Below are 22502 nucleotides of genomic sequence, written 5' to 3'. Positions count from 1 at the left end.
CAGACCTGTCTCTGTGAATATTCTCTTGGAAATTTCCATGCTCTTTAGTGCAGTGCACAAAGGCCACATCAGACCTAGAATTTCTCCCTTCTTCGATGACAGATTCAGGGATTTATGTTCTCTTGGCTTCCCCAAATCACGAAAAATCCCTATCCAGTCTCAAGAGGTTTTTACAGTCTGATGAAGGCCATTTTCCTTTCTTTTTTTTTTTTTTCCCATTTTCTTATGCTTTCTTTACTGAAGTATAAAGAACCCATTTGCTTTTCTCCCATCACCCTTTCTTTGAAGTTGTAAGGGCATACTTCATGAGGATGTGGCGTTCCTGAAACCCCTTCCCCACCCATCCGAAATACTCTCCTTATTGTGGATTTTACATGGTTGATTCACCACAATACTTGTCTCTGAAATATTTTCCTAAAATAAAATATATGTAATAATCTATTTCAGTGCACTGTCATCCACATATTGTTCCCATACTCCGAGTGTTATCATATGATCTCAGCCAATAAGAGCTGACCCAGCAAACTATACTATACGCGTTTGATCAGTGACACTGTTCTGCACTTCCTGAGTTGAGTGCGTCTGCAGTGTTTGTTGTTTCTTTCCCTGTGCTCTCTTTTTCTGCCATTTTTTGTGTTCTTTTCATGGCTTCCAGAAAAAGCAATAGTAGACTTGCTGCAAAGAAAGAAAGATACTTACAATGAGTATTAAAACATAAGTTTTAGCTAGAGAATGAGAAGACAAGCCATGGGACTGGGAGAAAATATTTGCAAGGTACATATTTGATAAAGGACTGTTGCTTAAAATGTGCAAAGAGGGGATCTCTGGGTGGCTTAGTGGTTTAGTGCCTGCCTTCGGCCCAGGGTGTGATCTTGGAGACCTGGGATCGAGTCCCACGTCGGGCTCCCTGCGTGGAGCTTGCTTTTCCCTCTGCCTGTGTCTCTGCCTCTCTCTGTGTGTGTGTGTGTCTGTGAATAATAATAAATAAATAAATCTTTAAAAAATGTGCAAAGAGCTCTTAAAACTCGACAGTAAAATAAACAACCTAATTTAAAAAATGGGCAAAACCCAAAAAGACACCACCCCGAAGAAGATAAACAGATGGTAAATACACATATGAAAGAATGCTCCTCATCATATGTCATTAGAAAATTGCAAATGAAAACAACAATGAGATAGCACCACATTCCTATATTCTAAGCCATTCTAGGCCGAGACATGGAACACCAACAACAGCAAATGCTGTGAGGACAAGGAACGATAGGATTGGTTGTTGGTGGAAATGCAAAGTGGTTCAGTCACTTTGGAAGACGGTTTGGCAGTTTCTTACAGAACTAAACATGCTCTTACCATATGATCCGGCACTTGCACTCCTTGGTATTTACCCACATGAGCTGAGAAGTTATGTCCACACAAAGCTTGCATGTGGGTATTTATAGAAGTTCTACTCATAATTGCCAAAACCTGTAAACAACCAAGATGTCCTTCGGTAGGTGAATGGATAAGTAAACTAGTATGCCCAAACAATAAAGTTTTATTCAGCACTAAAAAGAAATGAGCTGTCAAGCTATAGAAAGACATGGAGAAAACTTAAGTGCACATGCCTAAATGAAAAGTCAAACTGAAAAGGCTACATACTGTATGGTTCCAACTATAGGACATTCTGAAGGAAAAGGCAAAGTCATGGAAACAATAAAAAGATAGGGGTTGGCAGGAGGGAGGGATAAATAGAGCGCCAAGGATTTTGGGGAGTAGTGAAACCATTTTGGGTGATACTGGAATCGTGGATACATGTCATCTTATGTTTGTTCAAACCCATAGAATGTACACCAAGAGTGATCCCAATATAAACTACTGGCTTTGAGTGATAACGATGTCTCAGTGTAGGTCCATGGATTAGAGCAAAGGCACCATTCTCTAGGGACATGTTTATGGTGGAGGAGGCTGTGCCTGTGGCTGGGGGGAGGAGGGATGAGGGGATATGTGGAAAATCTCTGTACTTTGCACGCAAGTTTGCTTTGGCCCTCAAACTGCTCTAAAAATTAAGTCTTTAGAAAATACAAGTAGCATAGGTTTTTGAGGTGACCTTGTGTGGAAGTTCTTTGACATTATAAAAGACATCATCACCACATCCTGAGAAGACTAACATTCAGCTTCATAGAAGAGGGAGGCAAGAACCATCGGTGGTGAGGCCCAACTCCAGTGGCCATGACGAGCCTTTGCCAAAGCCTCGCTGTAAGAACCGTGCCTTGTCAGCCTGTTCAGAGCTGTTGAGTTAGCAGGTAAGCTTTCCCGGCCCTGCCCTAGGCCTGTGCCTCTTCCACCAACAAGACCAAGGAAGGAAAGTGGAGAGGGATACTGCTCACTCTGAGTTTCTAAAAGGCCTTCCTGGGAGATGATCCCCCTCCCTTGTCAGAGCTGGATGGTATCAAGCCCAGCCTATCTGGGAGGACAGCTGGGTGCAGCTGAGACTGTGTTTACCAGTCCAGCTGCTGAAGCAGCAAGAGTCTCTCCCCTGCTGCTCCCCTGGCTGCCCCTTGCTGGCTGGACAAGGAGAAGGCTAGATTGAGTGACTTTGGCCAATAAGTATGCTAATGGCTGACATATAATGACAGCACCTATTGTGCCAGCCGGAACACTCCGTGTTTTACATGGATTGTCTCCATCCTCAAGATTAACAGCCAGTAGCACTTCATATATACCAGGCATATTGTCCGAGCTTTAGATATATTACCCTGATCTAATCCTGATGAGAGGCTAATGAGGCGGTACCATTACCTTTCCTGTTTTACAGGTGAGGAAACTAAGAGAAACTGAATGACTTGCCCAATGTCGCACAGCTGCAGGGTGGTATCATCGGTAATCAATCTGAAGGAAAGCATGAGTCCAGAACAGTGTGATAATCAGAGTTGTGCAGAGTTGGTCTGTTATCATTTTATTGATCCCTAAAATATTTTCTAAAAATAAAATGTATATGAAAATCCATTACGGGGCAACGTGAATACATGTCTTTCCCCCGCACCCCTGTGTTCTTAGTGTACCATATGTTCTGGGATAACGAGTGTTAGCATAACAGACGGTACCACATGCTCTTAATAACATGAGGGGATTGTATCCCTTGATTGTGATTGCTAGCATTAAAAAAAAATAGAAAAGAAAGCACAACGCGAATTTGGAGAAGTGGCAAGAGGGGTGGGGTTACTATCCAAAGACACTTGGTTGGTTACCATAATCTTGGAGAGTTTGCTTTTCCTAGAAACTAGCCTACAAGTTTGCAGGAACCTGATCTGGTCAGTCCCATGAGAGGTTTAGCCTCCCTGGAACGGACTCCTGGAGACTACAATAAAAATGAGAACACCAATTTATCAGTATGCAATGAGAATTATAATTGTCAGGGCACCAAACCCTTTCATCTCACCAGACCTCACAACATACCGTCCTTATTGATGTGCTGGACAGAAAGTCAAACTGTAATTAAGTTGTTAGATTAGTATAGGATCAGACTGAGGGAGTTTTTCTACAAAGCAAATATTTCAAGGTTATGAGAGCTGGGTGCATTCAACTCCATGGCACCGAGAGATCTCCCACCCAGGAGCAGCTAGCTTGAAGCTCTGTGTTCAAGTCTGAAATTGCCTTTGTGTCAGAGATGCACATTCTCTTTACGTCTTGTTACTTTGCTCTGCACAGCCTCGATCTGATAGTCCAAGATAGTGGAGTTTGTATTTCAGAAGGAAGCCAGAGAACAGGCTAGGGAAACAGCGAAGAGCACTCACACATGCTTCTCTTAAAACCAGCCCCTGGAAGATGCCACGTGGCACTTTTGCTCATATCCCATGGTCCAGTATTTAAGCTTATGGCTGCCCCACCTACAAAGAAGTCTGGAAGATGTAGTCTCTACCCTGCATGGCCAAATGATCTTCCAAAAATCAGAGTGTCCATCGGCGTGCAGGAAGTAGAGAGGGAATATCGGAATGAGAGGTGAGTAGACCCCAGCCCTCACCATGGGAGGAGAGCCAAGTGCTCCCCCACCTACAAACCCAGGTGCAGCTCATCCTGCTGCAACCGTGGAACATCATACAGCTGCAGTTGCAAGGTGAGGGCCCCAGCTGCCGGTCACTTTAGAGAGGGATCCGGGGACTTCCTTTGCCCAAACCCCTAAAGCTGGGAGAGGACAGTCCTGGTGGCCAGGTTCTTCTGTTCCTGGATTTTTTTTTTTTTTATAGACTTTCTAAAAAGATTTATATTCCTGGAATTTTTTTCTTTGAAAGACAAAACCAAAATTAGATACATGACTAGGATTCCCATTAGTGAACTAAGTGTGATTTAAATCTATGTCTGCCTCGTCTTTCATATTTATCCCTCCTAGTTGTTTTGGTGCCATTTTAAGATTCATTCTTATTTGCTTTCTCCTTTGTCAGTTCTCTTTTCATGTTCTGATTGATCTAGTTTGGGACTTGTGGCCTCTAATGTTAGGCCTCCACTCCTCCCTCCCAAATCACATTCCACACAATTGTCAGAATGTTCCTTCTGAAGTACTAGAGCATTCTGGATAGTAGTCTTCATGGTCTGACCCAGGTTTTCCCTTCCAGCTGGGCCTCCTATCACTCCCCGACCTGTCCTCTAAGACTAGCATTCCAAATGGCTTGCCATCCCCCAAACTCATCATTCCCATCTTTGCCCCATTGCACAGACTTTCCCTCTGTCTAGAGCACTCTTGAACCCAGATGGGACTCTTTTTCATCTCAATCCTAAAGTCAAGCTTCCCTATTCTGATTTCTCTTGACTCTTCTTTTTGGAATCATGGGACCCTAGACATACCTTGATTTTCATACAATAAATATACATATCAGCTCATGTAAGTTTTTTCTATCAACCAATTTAGTTTACATTGTGAACCCTCATTCTGCCTCTTATTGGATACCTACACTCAGATATAGCGGGATACTTCTCCTATCTCTTCTCTGGGCTTATGTCTAAACCCATGTGACTTACATGACTCATATAGACCCAAATTATTTGGGTTAGGGAATGTCTTCTTGGCCATGATCTATTCTTGCTAGCCTCCACTTGATGCCCATTATCTTCACCATTTCTTTGGCTGTCAGTACAGACAGGTGGCTATGACATCACTCATTCTCACCTTTCAAGGCAGATTTAACAAAATTTCCGGCTTTGATGTCCTTCCTAGATGCACAGAAATACACGTTCCCAGGCCACTGTGGGCAATAGGAAAGTTTAGGGTGCTAAGGCCTATCTCTCTCTGGATCACTCTCTGTAATGTGAGAACATTCTGTTAACTCAATGAGATAGCCTGAGCCCAATCCTCCCATATCTAGCATGCTGATACCTCTCTGATACCTGAACGCACCTCCAGGGCTCTACGAGAGACTGAAGCACAAGTTCCTCCATCACTGGAGCTCTGAATTTCACCTGGGAGTCCCGCCATCCCCTCTTTCCCTTCTTGTACACTCAGCTGCGTGGAGTTTTCCTGTTTGTTCCGACTCTTCTTTCTTCTTACCCTCTGAGGAAATGTGATTCAGTAGTTGGTGAGATGGGTGGAGGGTGGGAGGAGGCATGTGGGAAATCTAGCTCTAACCCCATCCTGTTGTCTCTGTGCCCTGACTTCCCTTGGGCCTAGGCTTCTGCAATTCAGAATGTTTACTGTGCTTTTTTGCTGTAATAGCCTTTTGGCATTGAATCCGGTAACGCTAAAATGGGCCAAAACCAAGGGGTTCCAAAGATGAGGTATTAATAACACAAAATATCATTATCCTACCATAATTGTATTTACCATATTTTTTTAAAAGATCATAATTTTTCTCCTTCACTAGACTTGAGCTTATAACTTTGCACTATATTACCTTCTAATTCAAGACATAACCCCAGATAAAGGGTGAAGGAAGGACCCTGATTTGGCCGAGCTTAGGTATCTACAAATAGGTGGAACCAGGGTTCAAAGTATAAATTAAATTGAGCAATAAAAAAAGGGATATGTGAGCTGTAATGTGTACCTTTTGCACAAAGATCAAGATATGTCTTAGAGTTCCATCAAGGCAGAGTGCTGGGGAGAGAGTAGGAACTTAGTGTCTGATGAATGAATTAAGGAATTACGTGGCTGATGCTAAGAGCTTTTATTGCTCCAGTGCTTGCTCTGTGTGGAGCCAGTCTTGTTAATGATCTTATAAGGAAGGCAGTATTTTTCTCATTTATCCTTGAGAAAAGCAACCAAGGATCAGAGAAGTAACCTCCTTTGTCCCAAATCAGACAGCTTGTGAGTAGCCAATACAGAATTCCTTTTTTTTGAAAGATTATTTATTTATTTATTTATTTATTTATTTATTTATTTATGTGAGAGAGACAGAGACAGAGAGATCACAAGCAGGGGGAGGAGGCAGAGGGAGAGGGAGGCGCAGACTCCCTGCTGAGCGGGGAGCCCAGTGCAGGGCTTGATCCCAGGACCCTGAGATCATGACCTGAGCTGAAGGCAGATGTTTGACTGAGCCCTCCAGGTGCCCCACAAATACAGAATTCTGACTCAGGTCTGTTTGATCCCAAATCCTGAATGTTTTCCACAGTTATCCTATGTCATCAGTTGTATTGAACTTATGAGGTACTTCGAGATTAGAGTCCCAGGTGAGATAAATGTGTATGTGTAGATGCACATGCATGTATGATGAGGTCTCTTGCTTTCTAGGGAATTTGAGACATTTTACAACCACTAGAAAGGATCATTTAAATATACTCTCTGACTCTGCCATTCTTAGAAATTTGATGCTGTTATTCTGTGGTTATTTCTGTGAGCCTTATTGATCCATCTAATATTTACTGCCTTATCAATAAAAGCAGGATACAATGTTAGCATGTGACCCTTGGAGTCTTAAGATTTGCAGTTATGGTGTATTTCAGCCAGATGATGCATTTGCCATTCAAGTGATTTAGGCATCGGTGGAGAGGAAGAAAAAAATGTCTGTTGAGTTACACGGGGATAAACGTTTCCTTTTTGCACTGCCTGGCAAGATGGTGGCAGTATTTTTTACAAATAGGATATGCGATTGTGTGTATATTCCAAGCGCTTGTTTATATTTTTCCTTAGGGTTTGACTTTCTTAGATGTCTAAAACACTCTGTGGGGGGGGGGTGTGGTGGGGAGAGGGAATGCCATAAACTTTTACAAACAGACATTGTCCTTGTTTCCTAGGCAAATTCAATGCACCTTCTGTTGGGTAATTGGAATCCAAGAAGTAACATGGAGTGTTTTAGCCAACTGTGAATGAGCTGTATTTATAATGGAATGGCAGAGATTTGGAAATCCAAGCTATTCCATGTGAGAGAAAGTGATTAAAAAGACACAATGAGAGATCAGAGTGTGTTGACTCAGTTGTAGCATTTGGCATTCAACGCAGTAAACACAGGTAAATGTGAGTAAATATTTCCAGAAGAATGGCCTGCACCCCTTCTATTTCTGAGATAGGATCCCACTGCATTTTGCTGGCAAATGCATTCTCTTCTTTTAAGGGGTAAACTGCGTCATTTATTTTTTTTTTTTAAGATTTTACTTATTTATTCATGAGGGACACAGAGAGAGAGAGAGGCAGAGACACAGGCAGAGGGAGAAGCAGCCCCATGAATGGGGGGGTTGGGGAGCCTGATGTGGGACTCGATCCCAGGACCCCTGGGATCAGGACCTGAGCCAAAGGCAGACACTCAGCCACTGAGCCACCCATGCGTCCGAAACCGCACCATATAAAATGAGCTGTAAAAACAGTCCATCTCAGAGTGGTGTTATCTCCTTTTTTTCTTCCATTTTGGGTTAATTTGATAGAAAAGAGAGATTGGGGGAGTTGTAAGCCCCATATTACTTTTTTGTGTCTAAATAGCTTCTTTTACAAAAGGCCGTGTGTGTGTGTGTGTGTGTGTGTGTGTGTGTGTGTGTAAATGTGTCTTTAGAACGTCTGAGCTCCTGGGGCTTTGTAAATGCAGTACCTTCACAAGAGGTCAAGGATGGAGGGCAAAGGGCAAAGGCCATGTTGCTAGGACGGGACTGCTGGTTGGGCTGGCCGGGCAGTAAGAGGAAGAGAAAAACACAGCTGGTGATTTAAACAGCTCTGTAAGCTCTTCATTTCCTCTCATTCATTTTTAAAACACCATTTAACGAACATTTACTCATGTGAATATACAAATACACCCCTGCCCTCTCCTCTTCCCAGCCATTCATTCCAATTTACCATTTTAATTTATTTTATTTTTTAATGTTTTTTTTTAATTTTTATTTATTTATGATAGTCACACAGAGAGAGAGAGAGAGAGAGAGGCAGAGACATAGGCAGAGGGAGAAGCAGGCTCCATGCACCAGGAGCCTGACGTGGGATTCGATCCCGGGTCTCCAGGATTGTGCCCTGGGCCAAAGGCAGGTGCCAAACTGCTGAGTCACCCAGGGATCCCTGCTGAGCCACCCAGGGATCCCCAATTTACCATTTTATTGGTGGCTTGTGGTATCTCTCAGAATTCCCAGGTCCCTTTTTCTTCCACGTGAGAACAGTGGTTTTCAATCATTTTGGAGTCATATACTTCTGTGATTTCTATGAATGGTATGATATGTCTCCTAAGAAAAACTCACAAGGCCTCGGAATGTTAGGAGTTCAGAGCTCCCCAGAAGTTCTTCAGTGGACTCTTGGTTAAGAATCATCACTGTCTCTGGTCTCCTTTATCCATGTATCTCTAATGCCATCCTACTGCTTCTTTTCCTTACAACATTTTTCACTTGCAACTTAGCCAATTGCTCTGTTTCTAACTTTGATCAAAGATGAGCCATTTCTTTTATGCCATAACATGGTGGACAAACGAGAACAGGCAGTGTGAGTTCCACCAGCCCCACCATCCCTTACTAGGAGTCTTCCTCCCATGTTATTCTGGAACAGGTGTCTATGGACTCTTCTTTCCACCTGGTGAGGATGAAACTGAAATCCAATAGTGGAAAATGATTATTGAGTTTTTCTAGGAATGGCGATAAGTTTGGTATGATACTATCGCTACGCCTTAATATGCACCCTCTCGGACTGAGGTATATATCAGTAAGACGGCATCCCCATCAGATGGAGTGTTTGGTGGTAGAGCTGAACGAAGCTAACTGGTTCCCACAGGAATCCTATCTCTGATTAGACAACAGGTCTAGAACTGATGGGAAAAGCTCAATGCCTGCGCTTCTCAAAAAAATATCATAAAAATATTGAAGATATTCAGGACTGTGTGTTTGGCTACTCTAATTTGGAAGAGTCTGATTTATGAAGCTAAACTCTTATTCCCAGAAACTGCTTTTCAATCGCCAATTATAAATGAAAAAGGAGTTCTTATGTAGGCAAAATATTGGCTCCCCAAGACTTCCCTCTCCTAACCTCCTGAACCTGCTACTATGTTACCTCACGCTGACCAGAGGGATTTTGTAGAGGTGATTAAGTTTAAGGACCTCAAAACAGGGAGATGATCCTGCTTGACCCAACCTAATTACCTGAATCCCTAGACTTGGAGAACCTTTCCAGGCTATTGTCGGAGAAGATATGTGATAACAGAAGCAGGGTCAGAGAGATGCCGTGTCACTGGCTCTGAAGGTGGAAGAAAGACAAAGGATGTGGGTGACATCTTGAAGCTGAAGCAGGAAGATGGATTCACCCCTAGAGCCCTAGAAAGGAGTCCAGCCTGGCTGACACCTTGACTTTAGTCCAATGAAACACTGTCAGACTTCTGACCTCCCGAACTAGACGATAATAAATGTGTGTGTTATTTCAACCTGCTAGGTTTATGGTAATCTGTTACAGCAACAATGGAGAATGAATACAGTTGTTATTCATTCAGTAGGGCAGTAGGGTGGCTCAGTGGTTTAGCGCTGCCTTCAGCCCAGGGTGTGATCCTGGAGACCCAGGATCAAGTCCCGCGTCGGGCTCCCTGCATGGAGCCTGCTTCTCTCTCTGCCTGTGTCTCTGCCTCTTTTTCTCTCTCTGTGTGTCTCTCATGAATAAATAAATAAAATCTTTAAAAAAAAAAAACGGGTAAAACAGTTTAAACATACATCATTAATATTACTATGCAAAAATTTTTAAGTTTTATATAATTCATGACCCGTGAAAAGGTGCCCATGGATCCTTCAAGGGTCCTTGGGTCCCAGAGGGAGAAATGCTGCTATATTTAAATATTTGACAAGATGTAAACTGGGAGACCATAGATTCTTTTCATCTGTGCTTTCGTTGGGTTTATTTGTAAATTCTTAATTCATTGCTTCAAATGTGTTGGTCTCATTTTACGAAACAGATATCTTTCTCTATGTGTTGAGCCACTTTCTCTTACATTGTTTAGATTTCTCATCTCTCAGCACTCAGGTTACCAACAGTAGCTTATAAATGATGCATCATGTCTTTTAGTAATGCCATCTACCATCGCCAGAAGCTGTGCATTAATTTTTTGCATAGTTCAAAATTGCCCTGTTTCGGATTAAAATAGCAGATTGGCTTATCTGCAGTGAGATTCTTTCATCTGATAAAAATATAGCTAGTTTTTCTTAGTAATGCCTTGAACTGTAACCATGTTATCTCTTAGAATATTTCATTTGTAGTATGTGGGGAAAATGTGCATCTCATTCAGACAATATATTTGTCTTCTTTCTTTTTAAGTTTATTGATAAATTTACTAGGAGAGAGAGAGAGAGAGAGAGAGAGAGAGAGAGAATATAATAGGTTAAGAAAGGATCTGGAGAGGTCATCTCTTTCTTTAGGCAGGGCTGTATCTGAATGATTCCGAACAGATAAGTATCTATCCTAGGGAATGGAAATGGAATTTCCTCCCTCAAGGGAGCCCTAAATGTATTTCAGTCAGCTCATTTGCATGAGTCATTTACATTGATTTCCATGAACCATTCCTCCGTCTCTATTCCTCATATAACCCTTGACTTAACAAAACCTCTCTCTCTTTCCCTCTCTCCTCCCCCTATTTATTATTCATTCAATTCATATTTGAAAACCTATTCTGAGAATGTCCTGTGCAAGGCATGATGAGAATCTCTGAGAAATAAAGTGCAGTCTTACCTCAAAGAATTTGCAATCTCCTGGAGAAGCCTGAGTGTGGGCCTAAGGAAAGGTTAGAGGACTCCTCAGAGATGTTTAGAAAGCATCATATGGTTGAGGTGCAAATGCAGGATACTAATCAGGTAAGTGTGGGCAGTGGGGAGAACAGACTGAGCTACTGTGGAGTACCTACTGGATGGGAAGGCCATTCTGAATGTAACCTTTTTTCTTTTTATCCTCAACAAACTTTTGAAAGAGAGACTTTCATCTCCCTTTATGTAATTAGAGAATATTGCACTCAGTTTTCCAATGGACTCTGATTTATCTGAGTCTAAATATTCATGCTTATTTCACTGGGCTACATTGCCTTTGATGCGCAATTATAGGAGGAAGGCTCTCAGTGGATTAAAATGTCCCCGGAGGATGTGGTGATTGCTAGATTAATTTATCAATCATCTACGATGTGCCAGGCGCTTGCTGGCTCTAATCTCCCACTTCAAGCCCGAGGAACCTGAAACATAGGTTAAGTACCTTGCCCCACGGTGCCTAGTAAGTCAATGGGAGAGTCAGGAGAGGAGCCCAAGGGGCTGGATTCCCCACACAGCGCTGCCCCCTGGGTGCTCCACTGGAGTTGGGAGATTCTATGTTGAGTGGGATGGAGGTCTTTTCATCTTATCAGAATAACATGGAAAGAAGCCAGTTCAGCAGCTGACACCACAAAGTGTGGTACCCGTTTTGACAGGGGAAGTAGAATGCTGGGAGGACAACAAGAAAGCGTTTCGAACCTAGACACCAGGAAGAGGAATGCTGTCTCTAGGCAATCAGTGCCAGGCCCAGACCTGGGGCATGAACAGAAGAGAGCCAGGTGAGCACAAGAGCACCTGCTCATGGCCGGGCCTTAACTCTGGGGCTGATTCAGAAACAAGCCAATTGCCTGTACGAGCCTCTTTCCCCAGATGTCCAGTTGGTTCACCCCTTAATTTCATTCAGGTCCTGGGCCACGTGTCGCCTGCTCGTTGAAGTCTTCCCAAACCCCCCTATGTAAAGTTATACCCTGCCCCCAACCTTCCTGATTTCTTTCCATGGTGTCTATTTTTTCCCCACCACATCTGTCTAACTTCCTACATTACTGCTTTTAATCACAGATTTCCTCCCACTAGAATATGTGTTCCGTGAAGCCACGGTGGTGGTGGTTGTTTTCCTGCTGTGTTCGCTGCTGTATTTCAAGATCCTAGAATGGTACTTATAAAATGGTGAGCTCTCAGTTAATGAATGTGAAGATCTGCAAGCATTCCCGATTTCATGGCCACCATCTCATGCGAATCAGAGATATTTTCACTCAGGTGCTCTCCTTGGAAACTTCCTGAGGACCTAATATGTCATGCTCTAGGCTGGCTCCTCTGGAAGCCACCAGTCACGTGGTAGGCAAGTCCTTTATCTCTCTATAGTCTGCAAATCCACACAATCCAATTTTGTGTGGAGTGGAGGATCTTAGTTTTGGTGTGGGCCCATCATTTCCATTTTCCTTTCCATTTTCTGCCTTTGCAGAGACTTGTTTCTAGGGCTCTCCACCTCATCAGGCCTCTGAAGCTCCTCCCTGGGATGTATTCCTGGGTCGTGATGCTTGTTACACAAAAACTGAACAATGCCCTTTCTAATTTTTCATCTGAAACGAGTAAGGCCTTTGGCTTTGGCTGAGTAAAATGTTTAAACCTAAAAGGTTACTATTAGAAATATTTGGCGGAGCAGAGCTACCAAATACACCCTATTTTGTCTAAATTTACAGCTTCTATTTATTTTTCAGATAATCTTTACAAATATGTACTGACAGTGCGTACTTCACCTGTCCTTTTATATCTGGGTAGAGGGATTGAAGCAGAGAACCCAAAGCCTGTGTGTAAAGAGCTCGTGACTGCAAAGGAAGCCACAGGTCTTAGAGACAAGAGTAATTCGCTTAATGAGAGAGAGAAAGAGGGTAATGGTGGGGCTGTGGGAGAGCTGAATATAATGAGTGTATTAGTTGCCTGACCAGGAACCTACATAACACTTTGCGAACTCGTTTACCTTTCCTATGTGGAGTATTCAAAGACATTTGAAATTTTGTTTCCCTGGTGATATACTACTGATGTGAAAATATTTTGGTTGTGGTTACTGTGTGACCTTTGGAAATAGTTTGTAGAATCACGGGTTAACTAGGCTAACTCCATCCATACGGTATCATTATGGTCATTATGGCAGCAGAGAATAGCATACTAGAAATCCAAACTGGAAAGAAAACTATGAGGTCACATTTGGTCCCCGCCTGGTGTGATCTGAGCTTCTGTACAGTGGTAGCCGTACCTAGAATAGCCTGAGAAGGCTGAGGTCAGAATAGCAACCTGTTTCCTGCTATGACTTCCCTGTTAACCTCACTCCAGTTCTTGGATACAAATCAAGCTTGATTTAGAATTTTCCCAGCTGTGGAGGCATGGAGTCAAAGCTCCTTTTAGGTGGTCTGTTCCTTGTTTCTCCACTATATATTTAGAAGAAAGCAGAAGATCCATTTATAAGTCTCTTAATGAACCAATTAGATGTTTTCCTTGGTATTTGAACAGACAATTCACATAAACTCCCAAAGGCCAAATACGTAATTCTGAACAAAACATTGAACAGTTTCAGGTTTCATAAACTGTTGAATTTGGAAATAATAGTTTCCATGTGTTTCCACTGATGAATCAACCTATAGTCATTTCATAGTTCCATTAAAGACATTTTTTTACTTTTCACAGTTTGGTTTTTCTATCACATATGTGTTTCTCCTCATCCCACACAAAATCTATTCCCCAACAGAACTCATGAATGAGAGAGAAGAGAGGACAAAGCAGTGAAATGTTGAGCAGAGAGTCAGTTGGGCCAACTCCCATGACTCTTCACACATGAAGGAATAACAAGGGTGGAGTACACACGTAGTAGGAGCAAATAGTGGCTGACTCATATAGGGACTCATGTTCCACACTGGGACCAGAAGGTCTTGGCAGACTGGTGAAGGTTTGTCTGCAAGTCTCTTCTGAGATCACTGGGATGCATAAACCACTCCCTCCGGGCATACAATAAATAATATGACAGTCAGCCACTCAACTTTTAATACTCTTCCTTTGACTCATGTGCCCCACTGCCTCATAAAGATCATTTCTTGAACTGTTTATAGTTCAGAAAAAGACATGTAAGAATACAAGATAGCTTCTAGGGTTACTCGATTCAATACATATGTGTGGAATACCCATTAGGTACTGGTCATGTTCTTTTTCTAGGAATTGGGAGGTATGGGGTCGGGTTCCTTGGAACTTACATTTTAGTGGTTGGATGGAGAGTGATACAGGCAGACATTCTGCAGGTAAACCAATAGACAAGTATGACGATTTCCAATGATTATGTTTTACCAATGAAATAGACCTGGGAGTTATGATTGAGGGTGACGAGGCTGAGGTCAGGGGAACATTCCAGGCAGAAGGAACAGAACATGCAAAAACAGAGTGGTAGACAATGGTCCAGCCTTTTTCATCAGCATCAAAGGGTTTCTGGGAATATTGGCAGAAGCTCTGAAATCACCAGGGGGCAGGGCCCTCCAGTCAGTTGGTATTTCAAATCCGGGGAAATATGAGGCCCTGGGCGTACACAATGGGGCCTAAGGACGAAGCGGGTCATGAAGCAGAATGGTAATATTCTTTGTGTCTTCTTTGCCGTTTAGCTACTTTATGTCCTCCCCTCAGCTTCAATACACTTCGAGAAAAATCTCATCTTTGGGGGCAGCTGGATACACACCGCCCAGAGAAATGATGAATAAAAGTGTATGAGAAACTCCCACAAGGAACCGTGAGAAGGAATCCTATAATTACACTGGGTTTAGATATAAATGCTACAGTATGAGCTTTAGTACAGTAAGCCATCAGTTCTCCACTGAGGTGGTCCTTCCTTATCCCAAAGGGGACACTTGGCAAAGTTTCAGGTAATTTTGATGGTCACAATTTAGGAGATGGAGCATCTCGAGAGCAGAGAGGCCAGGGATGCCACTAAACACGCCACAGTGCACGGGTCACTCCCCGCACCAAAGAATTGTCTGATCCTGCATTAAATGCTGAATCAAAACCCTTGTAGCTCTCTTACTAGCATGAGCTTAATCCTTCACACCAGGCTCCAGGGTTGTCAGGGTGCAGAGCAGGTTAGGAGTTTCTGGAGGCTGCTAATCTTCTTGTTCCGTTATTCCTAGCTCTACAGCTTACTGGATATGTGATGACGTGTGTGTAAAGGACCTGGGGCAAACTGTTTCATGTTCTGTGTCTTCATTTCCTTGTCTATAAAATGGAGACGATACAAGCCCCTCCCTCAAGTTATTTGAGGTCTGTCATACTGCGATCACTCAGTAAATGTTAGATGTTGGTTTTTTGGCTGTGGTAGCCTGGTTTTGGGGAATGTGATTGGCAAATATCAGAAGAGCAGGGTGGAGATGACTTGCATCAACATACCCTCTCCCACAAATTCAATGCCGCCCTCCCATGCTTAGCTGCTCCATGCCAGGCATTCTGCTGAGGACGTGGAGAAGGATGACAAATACAGAGAGGATAGACCCCTAAATGCTTTCTTCTTGGTGCAGCAGCATGATGACCCCCCAACAAAATTGGTAGATGCATTTGCCTTTCACTTGAAAATAGAACTGATGTTTTAAAGCCTCATTGAAGCATCTTGTCTGTCTGATATGTGCATGTGCCATTGCACCACTGGCCACTGAAGCTGACCTGTAAGCATTATTCAAACTGAATTTGGATTATCTTTGGTATCTGCTCGAAGGTTATTAGACACCTACTGGAGACAAATCTCTAAATGAGTATATCATCAGGGTTCTCCAGAAAAAAACAAAAAAAAAAAAAACCAAAAACCGAACCAACAGGATGTACGTATATCTATAGAAAGAGATTTATTTTAAGGAATTGGTTCAAGTGATCATAGGGGTTAGCAACTCTAAAATCTGCAAAGTGGGGCAGCCCTAGTGGCTCAGCAGTTTAGTGCCACCTTCGGCCTAGGGTGTGATCCTGGAGACCCAGGATTGAGTCCCACGTCAGGCTCCCTGCATGGAGCCTGCTTCTCCCTCTGCCTGTGTCTCTGCCTCTCTCTCTCTCTCTCTCTCTCCGTCTATCATGAATAAATAAATAAAATCTTTTAAAAGAATTAAAAAAAAATCCGCAAAGTGGGCTGGCAGCCTGAAGAACCTGGAAGAGCTAATGTTGCAGATGAAACGCAAAGGCCATCTGTTGGCCGAATTGCCTCTTGTTCAGAGGTCTGTCTTTTGTTCTATTTGGGCCTTCAACAGATTGGATGAGGCTCACCAACATTATGAAGAGCAATCTATTTTACTTAAAAGCCACCAATTTAAATGTTCATCTCATCCAAAGACACACTCACAGAACTATCTAGACTAGTGTTTGACCACATATTTGGGCATCATGGCCCAGGTAAGTTGACAGATTAACTATCACAGTGAGTGAGGAAGTGTGGCCTATTATTGGCAAAGGACAAATGTTTAAAACTGGTTTGGCTCCGAAGCAGTGGTGCCTCTAAAGTGTGCTTGTCAGAGGTCTACTTACGGTGACCAGCCAAGTGGTAAAACTTGTCTTTTAATTGCATGTGTTATCTGGCAGAGGAAACCATCACCACAAAGAGCAACAGCCTTCTCTTTCTAAAACAGTTGAGAGACTTTGGTTTTCTTACTGGAAGATCAAGATCCTACCCTTTTATTAAATTATTCGATGTGACATTTCCATCCCCCCCCCTCCATGATTTTGCCATAGCTAGAAGGAATAAATCTTCTCCGTGTTTGGATGTTTATCTTAGACTCCTGCCATTTTTTCTGAAGCTCATTGATATGGATAAGTCAAAGCCCAATTGTCATATTTGAACCTCCTACACCCTTAGAATTGTTATTTAAGAGGTTCAGCTCTTCCTGGAAAATTGTCTGAGGAAATTGAGTAGAGATATGAAAAGTAAATTGTCATTTGTTTATAATCAAATTCATTCCTCTTTAATAAATTTTGTATTAGAAGCTGCCAAAGCTAGTCACAGCTTCCTGTTCTCCTGCAACCTAGATACAAAAGCATTTCATTCAACCACCCCTTCTAGTGACTGACTCCTTGCCAGGAACTCCCAGCATGCACTGCCATCTGTTCACCTCTTGGCTGCTTGAACCCACTCCCCTTTCTAAATTAATACTAAAATTTATTTTCCAAATGCCAGTCCTTTGGCTAGTCCCTCAGCTAACACCAACCTAATTCCAAGTATCAGGATCCAACCACTCTCCTCCAGGAGGAAACAACAGCAGCAAAGCAAGGAAACTAAGCCTGTCTAAATGTATGATCCAAATCAGCTGCTTAAAAAGAGTGCCGCAATCTTGACGTGGTTCCCAAACAGAATGTCTGAATCTAATTAGATTACTTGGTATCAGATTCAAACTAAAGGACCCTTTAGGAGCAAATTCTTTTTCTTCTCCCCTCTTCTTCAACTGCTGTTGGATCTTCCAAGAACTAGAGCCCTCAGCTCAAGTCTTTTGGGAAGGCAATTTCCCAGGTTAATAATTTTTTTCTTGATTTTTCTTACCATTTGGCCCCTGGGTAGAATTAGCCACTTATTGTTATCCTAGAGGTTTCTTATAAACGCTTCTTTGGAAATTAGGCTTCAAAGGTGAAGAATAAGATGAGTTTCAAGGATTTCAGGATGAGAGGAAAATAGAGAGGAAGCCCAGGTCTCCTCAAATACTTTCTCCTTTGGAGATGCTGTGCAGATAAAGGGGCAAGAGGAAAGCTGTGTGGTGACTCAAGGTGACCTTGAGAAAACCTAATGTGTTCATTTGCTCAGGCTGCCATAGCAAAGTACCAGTAACTGGTCGAATTACAGAGCAAAGATATATCATGTCACAGATCTGGAGGCTAGAAGTCCAGGATGAAGGTATCTTTGGGATTTGTTGCTTCTAAGGCCCATGAAGGAAGAATTTTTTCCCTTCCTGTTTCCTTGCTTCTGAGGATGTGCTGGCAATCTTTGGCACTCCTTGACTTGTAAAGATATCCCCCTGATTTCTGTCTTCATGTTTGCATGACTTCTCCCTGTATGCATGTCGGCCTCTGTGTCCAAGTCCCCCCACCTCTATTATAAGGACACAGCATTATTGGATTAAGGCCCACCATGATGGCCTCATTTAACTCAATCATCTGCAAAGATCTTATTTCTAAATAAGGTCATGTCACAGGTCCTGGAGTTGAGGACGTCAACATCTTTTGAGGAGAGATAACTCAACTCATCATACCCGGGATGGCTGGAGCTGGAAAAGCCCATTTTCTTCTTCTCTATCAAATTTGAATACAGAAGTTTCAGCCTGTTTAGTTGTATAGATTGCAGCATGAATGTTTTTTATTGCTTAGCATTACCATCAAAGCGTCAGCAGATAGGCTGCTCTTTCCTGCATGCCTTGCACTGAATTGTTTTCTTATATAAGATTTTTTTTATTACTTGGTTGCTGTTGGTATAATTTTCTCTAAGAGAATGACTTACATATGGTTTTGTTAAAAATTAACAAAATGTAACTTTCCATTTCTCCCGTGAGAAACTGACCCAACCTTATGGTACTTAGGAATGGGTCCAATGGGAATTGGTCCTCACTTTCTATCTATCCAGGATCCTTTCACTCACAGTGTCTCAACCTCCTTCCATGCACACATCCACACAATCCTGGAGTATACACACGCACACACACTCACACACACATTTAACTTGGACTTACACAAGTCTACCTAAACAAAGTATTGGTTTTAATTCCTCTTATGGGGGAGTACTCCCTTCAAGTTCCTCTTTTTATTTTTTTTTTTTAAATTTTTTTTATTGCTTTCCCCTGGATGACTGTCTATGAGATGCCCAGCCAGCTGTATGCCAGCAGCAGAGTGGAAAGATAAACTGCTAACTGGTTTTCCACAGAGAAAGCCTACTTTATCTCAAGGAGCTGAACTGCCAGGTGGAGTTGAGTAAGCTTTGGGGGTTGCAATACAGTTGAGGCACAAAGTTTATCACCAACGTAAAACAACCAACCCAGTTCTGCTTTTTAATATGCTCTAAACTGATGGAACAGAGCAATGTAAACAAAGGTGAAGCAATAGTTTAGGAGGAAAAGGACTATGCTATATGGACAAATAATGAGTGACTGTTATTTTAGCTTATCTTTATGTGCAGAATATAATTTTATTTGCCCTCAGAGCTTGCAAGGCTGAGAAGTGAAAAATTATGGAAATCATATGGAAATTATAAGAAAGGAATTGTTTATGGCCGGCCAGGTCATCTGATTCATGGACTTACAGACTTAGAAAGACCTTTTTGAGAGCAATGAGTTAACCTTCTTGCTTTCTTAGGTAAGGAACCCAAAAGTTGGGTAAATTAAATGTCATGAGGCTGTATGGGTTAATGTGAAGTTTAAGGACCTTGGGTTCAAGTCTCTCTTGTTAAGTAGAGCTCCTCATGTAGATGTTAGAGGTTGTTATGGGGACTAAACGAGAGATCTTTGTTTAAGTTGGTAATGTGTTCTGAGTTACCTTCCCTCCTGTGACCAGTGTCACGGAACTAATTAGTCCTGGAGAAGGGAAGAGACATCATCTCTCAGTTTGTTGCTCCACCTCTGTTCATGTTATCTCAGCCTTTGGAGGATGGGATTCCTGAAATCCCCAAATGAATGATCTCTATGGTTACACTAAAAAAGAGGTTAAACTTCTTTTGGATAGTGGTTTGCGATGCTCTACCAACAACTTTTACCAGAGTTGCTAATAGTTAACCAAAGGGAGTGACTAGATGGAAAATTTTCCAGGCCTCTCTAGAGCGTACCTTGCCAAAAACCGTGTGAGAGGCAGCCAAAGTCAGGACGAGAAGGGAGAGCCAGGGGCCTGCAAAACACACATGCGTGATTGAAAGTCTTGGCTCTCAGACAGACGGAGCTGTGAGACACCAGAGCTCTTTCTTCTTTTGTATATTTACAGATTCGGGATCTCATTTAGGATCCAGATTCAGAGGCTTGGACCAATTCTCAGGACTTTCTCAGTGGTGCTTACTTCCTCAGTAAATTCATTAGTGACTTTCTGCAGCCTTACCTGAATCACAATCTCTATTTTAGCACCTTGACCTTACTGGCGGGGGGGGGGGGAGGGGGGTGGCGGTTGTGCACAGGGGGTTTTGGAAGGGAATGGAGACACGTGGAGTGGGGAGTAGTGGTGTTTCAACCTAAAGCACATTGCTGTTGGTGCTCTGGTGCCTAGTGTTTCTTCATCAAGACCGGAGAGGGGTGCCTGGGTAGCCTGGGTAGCTCAGTCGGTTGAGAGTCTGCCTTGGGCTCAGGTCATGATCTTGGGACCCTGGGATCAAGCCCCATGTCTTGCTCCCTGCTTAGCAGGGAGTCAGCTTCTCCCTCTCCCTCTCTGTCTCCCTCTGTTCCTCCCCACTGCTCTTGTTCTCTCTCTCTCCAAATAATAATAATAAACAAGACTGGAGATGAGAGAATGCTTAAATTAGATATGAAGGTAGAAGGAGAAACTAGCAAGCCTTACCTTCTCTCTGTAACACTAGCGAAGACATTATTTGTCGAGTGCCAGTGGTGGGCTGCAGAGCAAGCCACTGTTCACTTTTGCTGTCCAGTCCCATGGGTCAGTGAGGATCAGATGGAATTTCTATGTCTCTGGAAACTGTCCCTTTCTCAGGAAGGATCGGAATCTTGCCCCGTGCTGTTGTCAGAGTAAGGCCAGGAAATTTTTCTTGCCCGGTTTCAGAATGAGAGGTCAAAATGCACTAGGACACCACCCCAAGCTATCAAACAGTTAGAGGCTGTCATGGCCACCAATGAATCCTGAAGGCATAGACCAGGCCGGAATTGTTCAGGGTTTCCTTGTGGAACAAAGGAGCAATGCAAGTGGCTAATTATGAAGATAGTTACCCTTGATTTCTATGACTCAACCCAACATTAGCTTGCTTGTTGGGCAATATTGATTTACTTATGGTACCCTGTTAAATTCCATCTTTTAGATGCAGACACTAAAAAACAAACCAAGATCACTAAGGAAGCAAATGAGATGATTGATTTCATTTGAATTTTTTAATTGTTCCTGTTCTAAAGTTATAGAGGAGTAATTTGAACTCTTTTATTGAAAACGAAGATACTAATATCTCCATTGTAAGGTTGTTGTGAGGATTAATAAGTCAAACATGCTTAGGACAGTACCCGTCAATAGTGACGGTTCAATAAATATTCCATTTTTAGTATTATGAATATTACTATGTTTTGAGCTTGCTTTTGAAATAGCTTCTCATTCTTTTTTATGATTTTTCATATATAAGGTGTATATATGTAATTTTGCATAAATACCTAGACATTATCTCACACAGGTACTTACCTGTTATTTAAAGTCTTATTTTTTCCTTCATGTTTACGTTCAATGTCCCTTTCCTTTCTCCTTTGAATCCCCTCTGCACCCCTCTCCACCATGTAGCTGTTGTAAGGTATGTACTTACACATTTCCACCCTCGCTCATATGATCATCGTCTACACATTCCACATTTCTGCTTATCTGTGGGAGAGGTGTGGTTATGGCCCATCTTATGAGCATTGCATCATGCACATTTTCTGTGTCTTACTATTATTATTTTCACTTCAAGTGTAACTGTATAGGAATTCTTCAAAAGTGGCCTTTCTACTGTAACTCATTTTTTGGAATGGCTGCATGATAATCCGTGGTGTGAGTGAGCTGTAATCTATGTAAACATTCTCGCTGATCCTCAGGTACTTTGATCCCTGTTCCCCTTTCCTTTTCTTGCTACTATAAACACTCTGACATTAAGTGGCCTTTTACAAATGCCCTTGTGCACTGGTGATCTGAGAGGTGTCAAGGCAATTGCAGCATTGAATGGCACATATATGTTTAAATTTTTTTTTTTTTTTTGTATATGCTGCTAAATGGCTGGTCACAGCAGTTTTAACCACTAAATCTTTCTCAGCGATACGTGACACCCATTTCTCCACATACCTGCCACCAATAGAGGTTACCGATCGTTTCAATTTTTACTAGTCTCACAGATATAAAAAGAGACATTCTTGTTACTTTAATTTGCATTTCCCTGAGTATGATTTATTGCAAACATATTTTCATTTGCTTGTTGGTCTTTTGGGTTTGCTCCTCTGTGAATTTCCTATTCTAATTTTTTATTCATTTTTCTATGAGTTCATTTGTCTATCTTTGTTGATTTGTTAAAAAAAAAGATTGTCATCTATGGTACAAATATTTCTGAACCTATCATTTGTCTACTGAACTTGTTATGGAATCTTTCTTTTGCCAAACAAAGTTTTAAATTCATATATGATAATGTCTATCTTTTCTTTATAGCTTCTACATTTGATTAAGAAATG

The 22502-nt window shown here is 42.2% G+C and overlaps 1 long non-coding RNA gene across 2 annotated transcripts in view; it reads left to right on the top strand.

The window, feature by feature from the left end:
• The first annotated feature begins 985 nt into the window (after window positions 1-985).
• LOC102154670 overlaps window positions 986-22502 on the top strand; it is an 83695-nt gene continuing 62178 nt past the window's right edge. For both annotated transcript variants that reach the window (XR_005370474.1, XR_005370475.1), the window contains exons 1-2: window positions 986-2282; window positions 3795-3978. This is a non-coding gene — a long non-coding RNA (uncharacterized LOC102154670). The remainder of the gene's footprint in view (window positions 2283-3794; window positions 3979-22502) is intronic.

Source organism: Canis lupus, chromosome 15 (genome assembly GCF_011100685.1).
Source record: "Canis lupus familiaris isolate Mischka breed German Shepherd chromosome 15, alternate assembly UU_Cfam_GSD_1.0, whole genome shotgun sequence".
Classification (NCBI taxonomy): Eukaryota; Metazoa; Chordata; class Mammalia; order Carnivora; family Canidae; genus Canis; species Canis lupus.
This window is presented reverse-complemented; position numbering and strand designations above follow the sequence as displayed.